Genomic DNA, 6,000 nt, shown 5'->3' with positions numbered 1-6,000 from the left:
CTCAAAAGAAGGATAGGACAGGGCTCAAAAGAAGGATAGGACAGGGCTCAAAAGAAGGATAGGACAGGGCTCAAAATAAGGATAGGACATGGCTCAAAATAAGGATAGGACAGGGCTCAGAAGAAGGATAGGACATTGCTCAAAAGAAGGATAGGACAGGGCTAAAAAGAAGCATAGGACATGGCTAAAAAGAAGCATAGGACATGGCTCAAAAGAAGGATAGGACAGTGCACAAAAGAAGGATAGGACAGTGCACAAAAGAAGGATAAGACAGTGCTCAAAAGAAGGATAGGACAGGGCTCAAAAGAAGGATAGGACAGGGCTCAAAAGAAGGATAGGACAGGGCTAAAAAGAAGGATAGGACAGGGCTAAAAAGAAGGATAGGACAGGGCTCAAAATAAGTATAGGACATGGCTCAAAATAAGGATAGGACAGGGCTCAAAAGAAGGATAGGACAGGGCTCAAAAGAAGGATAGGACAGGCCTCAAAAGAAGGATAGGACAGGGCTCAAAAGAAGGATAGGACAGGGCTCAAAAGAAGGATAGGACAGGGCTCAAAATAAGGATAGGACAGGGCTCAAAATAAGGATAGGACAGGGCTCAAAAGAAGGATAGGACATTGCTCAAAAGAAGGATAGGACAGGGCTAAAAAAGAAGCATAGGACATGGCTAAAAAGAAGCATAGGACATGGCTCAAAAGAAGGATAGGACAGTGCACAAAAGAAGGATAAGACAGTGCTCAAAAGAAGGATAGGACAGGGCTCAAAAGAAGGATAGGACATGGCTCAAAAGAAGGATAGGACAGGGCTAAAAAGAAGGATAGGACAGGGCTAAAAAGAAGGATAGGACAGGGCTCAAAATAAGTATAGGACATGGCTCAAAATAAGGATAGGACAGGGCTCAAAAGAAGGATAGGACAGGGCTCAAAAGAAGGATAGGAGACAGGCCTCAAAAGAAGGATAGGACAGGGCTCAAAAGAAGGATAGGACAGGGCTCAAAAGAAGGATAGGACAGGGCTCAAAATAAGGATAGGACATGGCTCAAAATAAGGATAGGACAGGGCTCAAAAGAAGGATAGGACATTGCTCAAAAGAAGGATAGGACAGGGCTAAAAAAGAAGCATAGGACATGGCTAAAAAGAAGCATAGGACATGGCTCAAAAGAAGGATAGGACAGTGCACAAAAGAAGGATAAGACAGTGCTCAAAAGAAGGATAGGACAGGGCTCAAAAGAAGGATAGGACATGGCTCAAAAGAAGGATAGGACAGGGCTAAAAAGAAGGATAGGACAGGGCTAAAAAGAAGGATAGGACAGGGCTCAAAATAAGTATAGGACATGGCTCAAAATAAGGATAGGACAGGGCTCAAAAGAAGGATAGGACAGGGCTCAAAAGAAGGATAGGACAGGCCTCAAAAGAAGGATAGGACAGGGCTCAAAAGAAGGATAGGACAGGGCTCAAAAGAAGGATAGGACAGGGCTCAAAATAAGGATAGGACAGGGCTCAAAATCCTCAGATGAATATAATACAACAAATGTTTTGTTTGAATCAGTGATGTTACACATGCACTACTCTTTATTGCAGCAGCCAACTGTATGACTATCTGTGCCTTTATATAAATAACACAGACAGAACTGGAGGGGTTGGGGGAGCTGTCTTTCTCCAGTTTTGTGTGCGTAATCTGGAATAATCTGGATTAAGACTGTGGACTGGACAGCAGTACTGAAGCACTGTGTTTAATGCAGCTGGGTTATGTTGTTGCTGCATCTACAGTATAACACCACAGACAGTAAATGGTATAGAGATACTGCTGACGTTCCCAGGTTAAGTGGGTGTGATACTCATACATTTAACCTGAGCCACAATAGTACAGGTCAGAACACAGGCCCTGAGCCTTTCTGAGAAATGAAGAAGACATGTCTCTACAGTAATTGTGTTACGATGTGGTGTTATGGGCTACTGTTCTGGACAATTGAGCTAAAGAGTCATTCGAAATGTTTATAGAGTTTTGCATAGCTATAGATGCTGTGCTTCTACACCTGCATTGCTTGCTGTTTGGGGTTTTAGGCTGGGTTTCTGTACAGCACTTTGAGATATCAGCTGATGTACGAAGGGCTATATAAATACATTTGATTTGATTTGATTTGTGTATAGATTTGGTACAATGTGTTCAGAGAATAATGAACTGTTTCATGTTTGTGAGTGAGTGGATGAGTGGAGGCAAAGAGAGGATATTGGAGATAGTAGAGTGAGCTCTCCATTACTGTACTGAATACAGTAACCACGTGGTGGAGAGAGGGACTTTCTGCTCTGTGAGTGAGTCATATTGTGGTTCTCTACTCTGTCCGACTGGACAATATGTCTTTAAATGGCACACCCACAGTATCTCCAGTCAGTGCTTAAGTGAACCTCTTGTCTGCGTCATGGCCCACTACAGGTCAGAGAACAGATTCCTTTCCCACACCTTAGCAACTCAGCTACGTGTGTGTAAGTAAGACAGGTGGGTGGTGTAGGTATTTAAGTGTAGTTTCCTGCAAATTACACAACGCCTGAGGTTGTGAGTGGCAACGAACACTATGGTGATGTCATTATTGGTTTGTGAGAGTAATTGTCAATGAGACACACAATGACAAAAAATCCCACTGAGTGATGTCATTTACACCCAGTAAAATGTGCAGCTATTTTCTGTTATGTTTTGTCAAATTGTATTCTGGTTTTCTGTTTTCTGTCAGGTGCGCTGTGTTGTAAGACATCTTTTAAATGTTTTGTTGTGTTAGACCACGTCTTTTGTTGTGATAACTACTATTATCAGATAGCCGTGTTTACTACACTGTTAGCCATTTTTGTAATTTTATCAGTAACTTACTGTATTTATCAACAGTATGATACTGTTTACAGTAGATACAGACAGCAGGGTCCAGATGCTACAGGCAGGCCACTGGCAGGGCCAACCAATCATAGAGCAGCAAACCTTGTGAAGATGTCAGTATACACAATACACTACAGCGGCCTACCATTCCCCCAGTACTGTACAGTACACAGTCAAACAGAGAAGTCTCTGTCTATCAGTCTGCAAGCAAACGTAATAACCCAAGTCAAGTAAAGAACAGACACCATTTTTGTAAAAATAAATATTTAACTAGGCAAGTCAGTTAAGAACAAAAATTCCTATTTACAATGACGGCCTACCAGAAGGTCAAAGGCCTCCTGCGGGGACGGGGGCTGGGATTTTTTATATTTTTTATATATATACAGTTGAAGTTGTAAATGTACGTACACTTAGGTTGGAGTCATTAAAACTAGTTTTTCAACCATTCCACAAATTTCTTGTTATCAACTATAGTTTTGGCAAGTCGGTTAGGACATCTACTGTGTGCATGACACAAGTCATTTTTCCAACAATTGTTCACAAACAGATTATTTCACTTATAATTCACTGAATCACAATTCCAGTGGGTCAGACGTTTACATACACTAATTGACTGTGCCTTTAAAGAGCTTGGAAAATTATGTAATGGCTTTAGAAGTTTCTAATAGGCTAACTGAAATCATTTGAGTCAGGAGGTGTACCTGTGGATGTATTTCAAGACCTACCTTTAAACTCAGTCCCTCTTTGCTTAACATTATGGGAAAATCAAAAGAAATCAGCCAAGACCTCAGAAAAAATTGTAGACCTCCACAAGTCTGGTTCATCCTTGGAGCAATTTCAAAACGCCTGAAGGTACCACGTTCATCTGTACAAACATCAGTACGCAAGTATAAACACCATGGGACCACGCAGTTGTCATACCACTCAGGAAGGGGACGTGTTCTGTCTCCTAGAGATGAACGTACTTTGGTGCGAAAAGTGCAAATCATTCCCAGAACAACAGCAAAGGACCTTGTGAAGATGCTGGAGGAAACAGGTACAAAAGTATCTATATCCACAGTAACAACGAGTCCTATATCGACATAATCTGAAAGGCCGTTCAGCAAGCAAGAGGCCACTGCTCTAAAACCGCCATAAAAAAAAGCCAGACTACGGTTTGCAACTGCACATGGGGACAAGATTGTATTTTTTGGAGAAATGTCCTCTGGTCTGATGAAACAAAAATAGAACAGTTTGGCCATAATGACCATCATTATGTTTGGAGGAAAAAAGGGGAGACTTGCAAGCCGAAGAACACCATCCCAACCGTGAAGCACAGGGGTGGGGTGCTTTGCTGCAGGAGGGACTGGTGCACTTCACAAAATAGATGGCATCATGAAGAGGGAAAATTATGTGGCTATATTGAAGCAACATCTCAAGACATCACTCAGGAAGTTAAAGCTTGGTTGCAAATGGGTCTTCCAAATTGACAATGACCCTAAGCAAAGTTCCAAAGTTGTGGCAAAATGGCTAAAGGACAACAAAGTCAAGTTATTGGAGTCGCCATCACAAAGCCCTGACCCCAATCCTATAGAAAATGTGTGGGCAGAACTGAAAAAGCATGTGCGAGCAAGGAGGCCTACAAACTTTACTAGGTTACACCAGCTCTGTCAGGAGGAATGGGCCAAAATTCACCCAATTTATTGTGGGAAGCTTGTGGAAGGCTACCTGAAATGTTTGACCCAAGTTAAACAATTTAAAGGCAATGCTACCAAAAATGAATTAAGTGTATGTAAACTTCTGACCCGCTGGGAATGTGATGAAAGAAATAAAAGCTGAAATAAATCATTCTCTCTACTATTATTCTGACATTTCACATTGTTAAAATAAAGTGGTGATCCTAACTGACCTAAGACAGTGACTTTTTACTAGGATTAAATATCAGGAATTGTGAAAAACTGAGTATAAATGTATTTGGCTAAGGTGTATGTAAACTTCCGACTTCAACTGTATATAGGACAAACACATCACGACAAGAGAGACACCACAACACTACATAAAGAGAGAACTTAGACAACATTATAGCATGGCTGCAACATGAAAACACAGAATGGTATGGCAGCAGAACATGGCAGCAGCAGAACATCGTAGCAGCACAAGACATGTTACAAACATTATTGGGCACAGACAACAGCACAAAGGGCAAGAAGGTAGCGACAACAATACATCACGCAAAGCAACCATAACTGTCAGTAAGAGTGTCCATGATTTCATCGGATATGAGTAGACAGATATTGGAATACATGAGAGAAATATGTTTGACCCAGCATCAGAGGATATTACATTCCATGGAGAGAAAGAGAGAGAAAAAATTTGAAAAGAGAGAAAATGGAGAATAGAGTCAGAGACACCATCAGAGAGAGAGAGAGGGGGAGGGAAAGAGAGAAAAGGAAAATATAGAAAGACGGGTAGAAGAAAGAGAGAGTTATCTGAGTAGTCATGTCCTGGGCTGTTTGATTGTTCTTGGTGTGTTCCAGCGAGCCAGCAGACAGACAGGAAACAAGAGGAAGAGGATAAGACAGCAGAGTAGAGAAGAGAGGAGTGACTCACTCTGCTCAGTCCTGTGGTTGTGGTGGTCTTGTGATTACTGCTCCCATTGCTTTCTTGCTCTCTCTCTCTCTTTCTCTCACTCACACACATTGTTACTGTCTGTATCTACAGATTCTTTCTTCTGGTGAAGACACAGCATGGAGTGGTGTGCATGCGCGTGCGTGCCTGCATGCGTACCTGCCTGCCTGCGTGCGTACCTACGTGTGTGCGAGCATGCGTGTGTCACACCATGGTCTGTTTCAACTGTCTTTGTGCTTGTCTCCACCCCCCTCCAGGTGTTGCCCATTTCCCCCATTATCCCCAATGTATTTATACCTGTGCTCTCTGTTTGTCTGTTGCCAGTTTGTTTTGTTTATCAAACCTACCAGCGGGTTTCCCCTTGCTCCTGTCTTTTTCTAGTTCCTGTTTTCTAGCTTTCCCGGTTTTGACCATTCTACCTGCCCTGAGCCTGCCTGCCGTTCTGTACCTTGTCACACCACCCTGGATTATTGACCTCTGCATGCCCTGACCCCGAGACTGCCTGCCATTCTGTACCTTACGGACTC

This window comes from Oncorhynchus kisutch, linkage group LG1, assembly GCF_002021735.2.
Source record: "Oncorhynchus kisutch isolate 150728-3 linkage group LG1, Okis_V2, whole genome shotgun sequence".
Lineage (NCBI taxonomy): Eukaryota > Metazoa > Chordata > Actinopteri > Salmoniformes > Salmonidae > Oncorhynchus > Oncorhynchus kisutch.
This window is presented reverse-complemented; position numbering follows the sequence as displayed.